Raw genomic sequence first — 12,331 nt, 5'->3', positions numbered from 1 at the left:
TTGTGGTGGTTGTGATCATCTTTTTCAGTAGTCACCACATCTACACCCTGTATATAACCAAATATTTCTGAATATATAGTATCAAACATTATACTACCAGTGTTAGGACCCGTGTTGAAGGTTTAAATGGGTAAATGCAGCCAGGCTCAATCTCCCTAGACACATGATAGACTGCATAATTTAGACTTCACTGTATACATCAGGTGAGTGAAAACCTAGGGGGAATGGGGGCAAGATTATCCAGATGGCAATAAAAATAAAATTACTAATCTAATGCAGGGTGGTGATGAATGATGTGTACATTGGGGAAAGGTGATAGATAAAAAATAAAAAGAGGAGGGATGTACGTTGAGATCTGATGATCGATGAACATGTGGGGGCAGGGTTGTACACTGAGAACGGGTAGTAGATGCATGTGAGGGGGGCTGCATATCTGCATATTGAGGGCTATTGATATACACATGTGAGTCTGATGGATGAATATAAGGGCTGGAATGGTTCACTCCTCTGTGGAAGTGTGGAAATACAGGGCAATTTAGGAAACAGCATTTACAGATCAATTCGTTTTAGTATAAATCACACAAATAGGAAACATAAGGGGAATACAAAGACACTGAATTTCAAAAGAGCCAACTTCCCTAAACTACGATGCTTGCTAGATGATAATAATTGGGATGAAATCTTAGAAACAAAGAAGACGGAGGAAAAATGGGTATGTTTTAAGAGCATATTAACCGCTTCCCGCCCGCTGGCCGTCATATGACGTCCTGGATTTTGAGCGGTGATATCTGAATGATGCCTTACAGCCAAAAACAGTTGATAACAGCCTATGTGTGCATGGACACATAGGATAACATAAAGGTGAGTTTATTGACTGTAGAAAAAATGTCTGAAACCAAAAACAGCAGCTGTAAAAACTTCCAAAAAAATTAAGTGTGCATGAGGCCGAAAAAGGAAATATATATATATATACATACGGTATATAGAGAAAGAGAGAGAGAAAATGTTATGTTTATTTTTACGTTACGATTAACTGGCAGGTTTTCTACAATGTCGAAAGTACAGTTTTGTACAGCTTATATAACAGTGTAAATTTGCTGTCCCCTCAAAATAACTCAACACACAGCCATTAATATCTAAACCGCTGGCAACAAGAGTGTGTACACCCCTAAGTGAAAATGTCCAAATTGGGCCCAATTAGCCATTTTCCCTCCCCAGTGTCATGTGACACGTTAGTGTCACATGACACTGTCACACATCACTGTGAATAGGGAGAAGGTGTGTTAAATTTGGTATTATCGCTCTCGCTCTCTCATACTGGTCACTGGAAGTTCAACATGCCACCTCAGGGCAAAGAACTCTCTGGGGATCAGAAAAAAAGAATTGTTGCTCTACATAAAGATGGCCTAGGCTATAAGAAGATTGCCAAGACCCTGAAACTGAGCTGCAGCACGGTGGTCAAGACCATACAGTGGTTAAACGGGACATGTTCCACTTAGAACAAGTCTCGACATGATCGATCAAAGAGGTTGAGTGCACGTGCTTAGCGTCATATACAGAAGTTGTCTTTGGGAAATAGACATACGAGTGCTGCCAGCATTGCTGCAAAGGTTGAAGGGGTGGGGGGTTAGCCTGTCAGTGCTCAGACCATACACCGCACACTGCATCTAGTTTGTCTGCATGGCTGTCATCCCAGAAGGAAGCCTCTTCTAAAGATGATGCACAAGAAAGCCTGCAAACAGTTTGCTGAAGACAAGCAGACTAAGGACATGGAATACTGGAACCATGTCCTGTGGTCTGATGAGACCAAGATAAACTTATTTGATTTAGATGGTGTTGAGTGTGTGTGGCAGCAACCAGATCAGGAGTACAAAGACAAGTGTATCTTGTCTACAGTCAAGCATGGTGGTGGGAGTGTCATGGTCTGGGGCTGCATGAGTGCTGCCGGCACTGGGGAGCTACAGTTCATTGAGGGAACCATGACTGCCAACATGTACTGTGACATACTGAAGCAGATCATGATCCCCTCCCTTCGGAGACTGGGCCAAAGGGCAGTATTCCAACATGATAACGACCCCGAACACACCTCCAAGACGACCACTGCCTTGCTAAAGAAGCTGAGGGTAAAGGTGATGGACTGGCCAAGCATGTCTCCAGACCTCAATCCTATTGAGCATCTGTGGGGCATCCTCAAACGGAAGGTGGAGGAGCGCAAGGTCTCGAACATCCACCAGCTCTGTGATGTTGTCATAGAGGAGTGGAAGAGGGCTCCAGTGGCAACCTGTGAAGCTCTGGTGAACTCCCATGCCCAAGAGGGTTAAGGCAGTGCTGGAAAATAATGGTGGCCACACAAAATATTGACACTTTGGGCTCAATTTGGACATTTTCACTAAGGCCTCGTACATACGACCGGATCTGTCTGCTGAAACTAGTCCGCGGACCAGTGTCAGCGGACAGATCCGATCGTGTGTACAGGCTAGTGGACAGATATCCGGCGGACAAAAGTTTCTTAGCATGCTAAGAAACTTGTCCGCTGGAGAGCTGTCCGTCGTACATGTCCACTGGTTAGTAGTCTAACCAGCGGACAGAAATCCTGCGCATGCGTCAAATTGATTCAACGCATGCGTGGAAGCATTGAACTTGCGCGATAGAGAACGTCGGTGTTGATGGTGTGTACAGCCATCAGACAGAAATCTCCCAGCGGACATGTCCAATGAAAACGGTCCAGCGGACCGTTTTCATTGGACTGTCCGCTCGTCTGTACGGGGCCTTAGTGGTGTACTCACTTTTGTTGCCAGCGGTTTAGACATTAATGGCTGTATGTTGTTATTTTGAAGGGACAGCGAATTTACACTGTTATACAAGCCGTATAAGTGTTATTTCTTCAGTGTTGTCACATGAAAAGATAAATAATAAAATATTTACAAAAATGCTAGGGGTCTACTACTTACTTTTGTGAGCTACTGTAATAATAATATATATATATATATATATATATATATATACACACACACACACACACACACACACATATATATTTATATAATTCCCTTTTTATTATTAATTTAATCAGTTGGGACAAAGTTATGCTTTAACAATGGGGTCTCCCCAATAAATTAATTCTAATCCATGACAATGCAAACAGTCCCTATATATTTTTTTGTAAACTAATATAAATGAACGAATAACATTAAGTCATGATTACCTATGTACCTATAGTACACAAAAAATATTTAGAAGACTCTCAAAATCAACAAATAGATAAAATCATATTGGAGGTTGGAGTAGACCTTGAGACCCTTGTGTGATATGTATCTGGACTCATGAGTGGAAATATCTGTGCACACTTGGGGAAAGTCACTCTATTTAGATGGCACTAATAAAAAGTCTGTTAGCTCCTGATGAAGACCATGTCCATGAAACGCGTTGAGCTGAAAAGACTATCGAGTGCAAATCATTGCAGTATTTTTAAATCAATTGTTTTACAACTGTATCTTACTATAAATCTGTTGCCATATGGACCGATTGAAAAAAAGTTATATTTTTTTACCAAAATGCCATGCCTCAAAAGTCCCACTTTTATACTATGATTATAATTTTGATGCATCAAATTTAGGGATGTGGCATAGAAATTGACTTGGGGTGCATTCACACCACGATTTTGTCATCCTACTTTTACTCACAATTTTAGGTTTTAAATCGTCCAAATCTGTATGGCAAAACGTATCCATTCACTGCCATTCATTAATTTAGGTCCCCAAGTGCATCCGATTTGATCCGCATACGATTTGATACAATTTAAAATCGTATCAAAAAACGTGTTTGACCACGTTTTTTGGTCCGGATTTGAAGTTGTATTGAAATCGTGTCCGATTTTGTGTTAAAATCGTGTCCGTTTTTTTTTTTTCTATTGTGGTCAATCTAAATCGTACTAAATCGGATGACTGATCCGATTACATACGATTTTGTCAGATACGATTCCATCCGATTTAACGGTCCGTTTATCGGATGTTAAAATCGTGATGTGAACCTAGCCTTACCTTCCGATCAAATTACTTCTTGTTAATGTGTTGCCCCAAATTAATGGAGCATTTGCGACACTTTGCACAACTTTTACACTGTGGTGTAATGAATAAGCCAAACTCAAAATAAAATCCAGACAGTTAAAATCTTGAAACTAATTAGGCTCAACTTTCTTTTGGTGTACAGAGAGACAATGGCGCAGACAAATTTAGTGAAAATGTCTTGTGTGCATTCTAAAAATAGGACAGCGTGCACCAAATGAAAATACACATTCTACATAGGTAAATGCATTTGGTGCACGCTGCCTACTTTTAGAACGCACGCAAGAAACTTGTGCAAAATCTGTCATGCACCAGTCTTTATAAATTCCAGGTATAGTCTTTAACCTTTTTCGGACCATCTGCTGTCATTATACGTCAGCACTTTGAAAAGGAATTCGATATGTAGAAGCAGTTGGCTGCCATAATTCCTTCACTTCTTCAGCAGGTGGTCCGCTTTCAGATAAAAGTAGTCTCTGTGGCAGATTCGCTGCAAGATCACTTTTATCGGCGGCGGGAAAGGGCCCCCCCTCCTGCAGTGCTCCGGTGCCCTCAGCCGCATCCGTTCTCCTTTGTGGTATGTAGCTGAGGGGAAGATGGCCCCCACCCAACTCCATACCATTGCAGGGCGGAAGCGACGTCAAAATGTCACTTCCGCCCATAGCTCTTAAAGCAACATTTATTTTTTTTACTGCATTTTTGTGTAAATATTTTGGACCCCAGGTCTCCTATTTAAGAGGTCCTGTCATGCTTTTTTTCTATTACAAGGGATGTTTACATCCCTTGTAATAGGAATAAAAGTGACAATTTTACTTTGTAAACGTGCCCCGTCACAGTGAACTCACGTGCAGAAGCGAACGCTGCGCCCATGCAAATGTACGTGAATCTGCCCCTTAGCTTCAAGCAATGTCTTCATGTTTCTATATTACAATTCAGTACAGTTTTCAGAATAAACACCTCTGAAATATGCAACATAATTCTGTTGTTTAATGCAAATGCATGTAAAAAGCAAAAGCAAACCAAATGACAAACAACAGTGTAAATAAATATTTTCTAATAAGCATTTGAAACTGGTTATTTTCTGAGTTGCAGAAAACTGGCCAAGCATTTTATGAAGCCAGCTTAATGATCTGGAAACATTTTTAGTTTGACATGAACAAGAATACCTAATGTATTGCGCATTGTTGAGCCTGACCAGAATTTCTTCATTAATTACCTCATCTGTCTGACTGTCAGCATCAGCTCTATGTTATCATTGTCTCATTAGGCTTTGTGTCCAATTGATAATTTGATCAAGAAAATTTGAGAATAACATATACAGTACACATGGCAACCCCTGACTATGAACATATTACTGTCTGACTACCTTATTGTTCAGTATTTCATACATTTTTTCATTTGTTCATGAGCTCTGTTACAAATGTAAATCATTGGTATGTAGCCATGACTATGGTATGGATCTGTTATTCAGAACACTTGCAACTTGAAGAGATTCTTCATTAATAAAAACGAAAAGGGCTCATAATTCCCCAATGGTGGGCAGGAAAGTCCACTTTACACAGCCCTCAGTATCTGATGCATTGCAGAGCACTTTGAAGTCCACATCCCTCACCATTAAAGGTACAAACTGAACCCTGCCAAGGAATTTTGTTTTTCATTCTATCACTGCTTGAGTACATCAAAGCACCAATTGTTGTTAAATGAGTGTTTTGGAAAATGCTTAATACTGAGCCTGTGTGTCCTCAAACCAGTCTAATTATGCACACTCCCTGATGCAATCTAATTAAAAATGCTGATCACTATGAAAGAAAATTATTAACTCCCCTGCTTAATCTCCACTGTAGTCTTTTAAGAAACATCATATCCAGAGAGATGTATTTCTCAGGGAGTAAGACCTCTTTCACACGGGGGCATTTTTCATGCGCTTTAGCGTTAAAAAAGGCGCCTGTAAAGCACCTGAAAGAAGCCTTGTGATGGATCTCGAATACCCCAGGTGGGCACATCCTCCAGACCTGTGTCTCCTATCCTCCAAACGCACCCGCAGCCTGCAGATTATAAACTGTTTATTAAATACAAGACATACACTTTTTCACACAGTTAGGCACACTCCCCTAAGGCCCCATACACACGAGAGGATTTATCCGCGGATACGGTCCAGCGGACCGTATCCGCGGATAAATCCTCTCGAGGATTTCAGCAGATTTCTATGCGATGGCGTGTACACACCATCGCATTGAAATCCGCGCCGAAATCCTCTGGCGATGACGTGTCGCGCCGTCGCCGCGATTATGACGCGGCGACGGGCGCGACGCTGTCATATAAGGAATTCCACGCATGCGTCAAATCATTACGACGCGTGCGGGGAATCCCTTTGGACGGATGGATCCGGTGAGTCTGTACAGACGAGCGGATCCATCCGTTGGAATGGATTCCAGCAGATGGATTTGTTGAGCATGTCAGCAAATATCCATCTGCTGGAAATCCATCCCAGGGGAGATTTATCCGCGGATAAATATCCGCCGCAGTGTACACACCATAGAATCTATCCGCTGAAACCCATTCGATGGGATTTATCTGCGGATAGATTCTATGGTGTGTATGGGGCCTTAGCCTTGTCATAGAGGGGAGGGGGTAGGGGACAAGGAAGAATCAATGGGAACTGAACACTTGTACATTGAAACAGAAACTACAGACAAACATAAAGGGATTATGGTAAGCAGGCAGCCTCTCAATACACATCCCCTGCGGAGAGATGTCTCCAGTCCAGACCATTGTCTATGTGCCATTTACCAACACAATTAGACACAGCAACAAGAGGGGGGGATGGGGGAGAAGGGATGTAGCATTACATTACATTATCTCAATGCCAGCTTGTCCCCAGGTCTCCAGTCTCTTCTGGGCCATAATATGTGGGTGAGAGGCCCGCCCACAGTCCCTTCCAAAACACACACTGACAGTGGGTTCTGTCACAAGCCTCATCTGCAATCACAATGTGAAAGCCCAATCACACTGAAAGCACTCTGGCCTTCACATTGGGATTGCAGATGAGGCTTCTTTCAGGCTTCTTTTTTTAGTGCTAAAACACCTGAAAAACACCCCAGTGTGAAAGGGGTCCTAAGCTTTACAACACAGTATAATTAGCATGAGGCTGTAGCTCTGCCCACAGGTCAGATTAAAGTCCTGTTTAATCAGGTAAAAGGATAAGCATTTCACAATGCAGTTAAACAATGGCACCACTGCCATCCTTAAGATCCATATGCCAGTGATGCCATTGTATAGACTTTCTGACAGTCAAGAGCCACTGCTATGTTCCCCTTTGGCTGCTCTGGTGACAGGAGGGCTCATAAGATCCACTCATAAGAAACTTTGCTCAGTGCATTAGAGAGGTAAAAAAAAAACAATATGAGTCTGCCGTAAAGATGTCACTTGTCTTCGGGCCTGCTTCTATTGATCTGCCATTTGGCTCTGGCCCCGTACCAGATACCAGATATTTCCAAACTCTGGTCCTAGCTTTCTCTCTGTATATGCTGCAAGTTTCAGAAGCAGGATGATTCAACCCAGAGGTTTTTGCAACAGGAGTTTTGGAAAAAAATAAAAAAGGCAGAGGTGAGGCACAGGTACACACTACAATGCAATTAAACACATTCAGGCTTATGTAATTATGATGTGCAAAGTGACCCAAAGGAACTAATCAGTTTTTATCTTTTTTTATGATCTGACTAACAGGGAAGTATAGCCAAAGCTATTTTGGCTATACTTCTATGGATCACAGAAGAGCAGTTCATTCTGCACTCCTGTGACCCATTTTTAGCTGACAGCCAGCTAAAGCCCGTTTTCGAAGCTTGGAATCCCACTTCACATCCAGGACCCACACAGGTGCCTGGACTGGCAGATGGCTCAGCCTCTCAGCCAGCCGCTGAGATCCTGGACGAACTGCTCCCACCACCTCTGCAGCCAAGTGCTCCAGTGAGCACTGGAGGGGCAGAGTAGAGAGCCGATGACTGACTGTTACCAGCTCTCTGCAGGCTGAAGGCCCAGAACTGAGCAATCAGCTGTGTTTCATTGCTCAGTCCTCGGTCTTAGAGGCAGCAGGGGACAGCTACGGCTGATATGGGTGCTGCAGCCATCTACGTGAATATGATTGTTTGTTTTAAAACCCATGCTTCTCTTTTAAATAGTTTAAATATCCAAACAATTACTGAAAGGACAGACACTATTTAATTTTCTAGAAAACATATATTTGGTCAGCAGTTCACCTTCTTCCTACGTACGCACCCATGAATAAATGAGAAGTATAACTAAACATGAATGAGGAAACTACATACTAAACATATGAGGGAACTATTTCACAGAAATAACAGCCACATTCCATATCACAAACTTCTCAGGAATTCTGCCTCACAGCACATAAAATACTGAAGGTTATATACACTGTCATCCACGCAAATGCAGTTCAGTTCCATTTGTTTGGTGATTTAGGATTCTGATTCACCAAATATTAATTGGAGTTATTTCTAAGCTGTTATTAGAATCCTTTATCATAAATAAGTGCAACTTCCATCAATTTCTTTTCAGCGTAGCGTAGGGAAGCAACCTTTTTTTATAAATTGTATTTCTATGAATGTACCCGGTTGAAAGATCCCCCTTACCTTCAGTGAGGTCCCTGGGGCCGGATATTTGGCAAATAGACAAAAATAAAAACTTGCATACCATTTTAAATTTTGTTAATGCTGCATACACACATAAAATTGTCCAATCATGCCCGATGACTGGTAAAATCTAGACTGACATAATAATGATCTATGACAGAATTGATGCCATTAACAATGACCGTTTGTAAACCTTTTAAAAACGCCTGGCGATTCTGGAGGGATAAAATAATATTCATGGTCTGCCAGATTCTCTCTGATATTAAAAAAAGATGCCTGGACCCAATTCTGAATTCCATAATCTCCTTTTTTTAACGACAAATGATAAATCTCATTTGTTGTATCACAAATATGCTAGTGTTAACTGTCTGGAAAATTTGTAGGCTCATTTCCAATTCATCTCATGTTAGTTTGTTGTTAAGCATTTCATTTGTTATATCACAGTCTGTACTCTCCTTGAAAACATATTAGCCCCCTGCATGGGGATATAAGTCTCTACAGTTGATAGTTGATATAAAAGGTGATAAAGTAATTGGAGCTAAAACTTTAAAAAGGAAAACTTTGAACTAACTCAGGAGACACACACAAACTACCTGCGTGAGGCTCCAATATGTATTCTTCAGTATTTTAAAGTAGCTCTCTTAAAGTAATAAGAAGAGATCAGATTTAGGACCAATGCCAATATGTTTCCCAAATTAACTTGCATATATATTTAATCTGATCAAAGTATAAGTATCTAAAAATAAATGTCTTTCATATGCACCCATGGGGTGAAATGTGAACTGCCCCATAAACCAAAGTGCCAGTACATACTTTAATGGCCTCCTTTGTACTTATGGGATTGTTCCAAACGACTTTTTCCATATTTTGTTAAAACAGCCCTAGCTGACAAGTTCTTCATCTTCTGAATGGCCCAGAAACAGACTATACAAGTGCACAACTGCACACAAGAGAGGTTAAAAGTAAAGCACTACAAAAGAGTCATGTAAAAATCTCACATGATGGTGAAAATTTGAATTTGTATGAATTTGGTTATATGAGATTACACAACACTTTAATGAAATGTAAACTACAGTATATCCAAAGCATATTTTATTTTTGTTTTGTAGGGAATAGTTAAAGCCTATCTCTGTGTAAATTTGGCCATCCAGGCTAATGCTGCGTACACACGATCGGACATTCCGACAACAAAACCGTGGATTTTTTTTTAGACGGAATGTTGGCTCAAACTTGTCTTGCATACACGCGGTCACACAAATGTTGTCGGAAATTCCGATCGCCAATAACGCGGTCACGTACAACACTATGACGAGCCGAGAAAAATTATGTTTAATGATTCCGAGCATGCGTCTAATTGATTCCGAGCATGTGTAGGATTTTTGTGCGTCGGAATTGCATACAGACGATCAGAATTTCCCTCAGGAACTTTTGCCGTTGGAAAAATAGAGAACCAGCTCTCAAACATTTGTTATCGAAAATTCTGACAGCAAATGTCCGATGGAGCCTACACACGGTCGGAATATCCGACCAGAAGCTCACATCGAACATTTGTTGTCAGTAATTCCGATCGTGTGTACGGGGCATAAGAATTTTAATACCTGTCAGTTTTTTTATGTTCTGTTGGGAAGATTTTTTTCTCCTGAAGTGAGGGGAAATTCCCTGTTAGGCACCTGTCACTGGAATAGGTGTTCCCATTTCACGATTTATCATCGATTCCTGTTTAAGTGACAACTATAAAAATATGATATTCATAGTGAATAGAAGGCTGTTACCTTCAGGTGAGCAATACAGAGTTAGGCCTCGTACACACGGGCAAGAAACGTTTTTCCTGACGATATTCTTGGCAAGAATCTCTTGCTGCCCGAATGCACTCATTTCAAAAGAACCGCTGTTCTTTTGAAAGGCAAGAACGCAGGGACGTCATTGCGTACGACGAGCATGCTCTCATCACATTCGATGCCGTCGCCCCCATCTTGCTTCACCCTACCTATGCCGTGGAAGCTACTGAGCATGTTTTAAAGTCATTTTGAGCATGCGCGGGTTTCCACGGCGACATGTAAGTATACAGACGCTCGGGTTTCTCATCGGGAAACAGGCTGGCAAGAATCTCGACGAGAAAACAGAGAGCAGGATCTCTATTTTTCTCGTCGAGATTCTGGCCAGATTTCCAGATGAGAAACCTGAAAGCCTCGTACACACGCTCGGTTTACTCGGAAAATCGAGCGGGTGTACGAGGCTTAACACATGAAAGAGGGGAAGTGTCCTGTACTGTACACCAAGATATGGAATTTACAGTCAAAATTCCTTTTATCTTAATCACATTGTCTATTTTATATTTTCATGAATAGGACATGTCTTTTTAAACATACCCAGAGAGACATGGTGAGACAAAGGAGATCCAAGTGCGATTATACCAAGGCCATTGTGAACAGAAGAAGTAAGCATATATACATTGACAAGTCTATTGTGTCCTTTAACCTCCCTAGTGATAATCCCGAGTGTGGCTCGGGGTGAAATTTTAGTACCAAAAGCGGTAACCCCGAGCCACACTCGGGATCGCATCGCAGGATCCATGTACAGGTTACTTACCTTGTCCCCAGGAACCTGCAATGTCTCCCCGCTGTGTCTGCGAGCCGCCATGTCTCTGCCATGTCTCGCTTGATCAACAGTGCCGAGCTCCATTCCCTGCGAGCGTTGCGACGCACGGGGATGGAGCTAGGCACCAAATTCAAAAAGTGAAAAACAAAGTATAGATACAGTATACTGAAATCTTACAGATTACAGTACTGTATTAAATAATTACACATCCCCTTTGTCCCTAGTGGTTTGTCCAGTGCCCTGCATGCAGTTTTATATTATATATACTGTTCTTTCTGCCTGGAAATTGGAGATTGTCCATAGCAACCAAGTGTCCCTTTACATAAAAAGTGGTTTTAGAACAGCTAGAATACAGCGATAATAAATTAGAATCACTTGCACAATAGAGCGATAGTGATTTGTAGGGAAATTCATCATCAAACACTGAAAGTAATGACAGTGACAATTCTGCAACTGAGCAAATTTCTGTGCTTTATGATTTGATTACATCATTGAATAATTTTTATTATTATTATATTATTATTTGTTATAATTACTTATAGTTATTTATTATATTATAATTAATGATTTTGTGTTTCTAACTTTATCATACCCGGGATGTCTACTAGACTCTTTTTTGGACAGATTTAAGTGAGTTATTTCTAAGAATTACAGGCCTACAATATAAAACGCCAAATTTCCATGCAAAACATTGTACCGCTTTCAGCATCAAAAATCTGACATTATCATACCGCCAGGGAGGTTAAGACTGCTTCTGGGTCTTCTTCAATGTTTTACACAATAACATAAAGAGGAAAAACACACACACAAAAGGGATAGTGTATGACTCAGCGCTAAAAGTCCTAATGGTTGCAAGAGTGGTGAAAAACCAACACACTCTTGCTTATGATTAGTGATAAAAAGGACATTAAAGGGAATAGAAGATGATGAATACATTTTTTTTTAAATAAAGATGCAAATAAAAATGCAAGAAAGTTAATCTTGATAAAAAGTTTTAGGGGGTGAACCCCTTTAAATATGTCT

At 40.9% G+C, this 12,331-nt stretch overlaps 1 protein-coding gene across 2 annotated transcripts in view; it reads right to left on the bottom strand.

Moving 5' to 3' along the window:
* Nucleotides 1-12,331, bottom strand: part of LIMK1 (LIM domain kinase 1) — a 176,620-nt gene that overhangs the window by 27,648 nt on the left and 136,641 nt on the right. The gene's annotated exons all lie outside the window — the stretch shown is intronic.

This window comes from Rana temporaria, chromosome 2 (genome assembly GCF_905171775.1).
Source record: "Rana temporaria chromosome 2, aRanTem1.1, whole genome shotgun sequence".
NCBI classification, from domain to species: Eukaryota; Metazoa; Chordata; class Amphibia; order Anura; family Ranidae; genus Rana; species Rana temporaria.
Note: the sequence above shows the minus strand (reverse complement) of the source record. Positions and strands in the feature narration are given on the sequence as shown.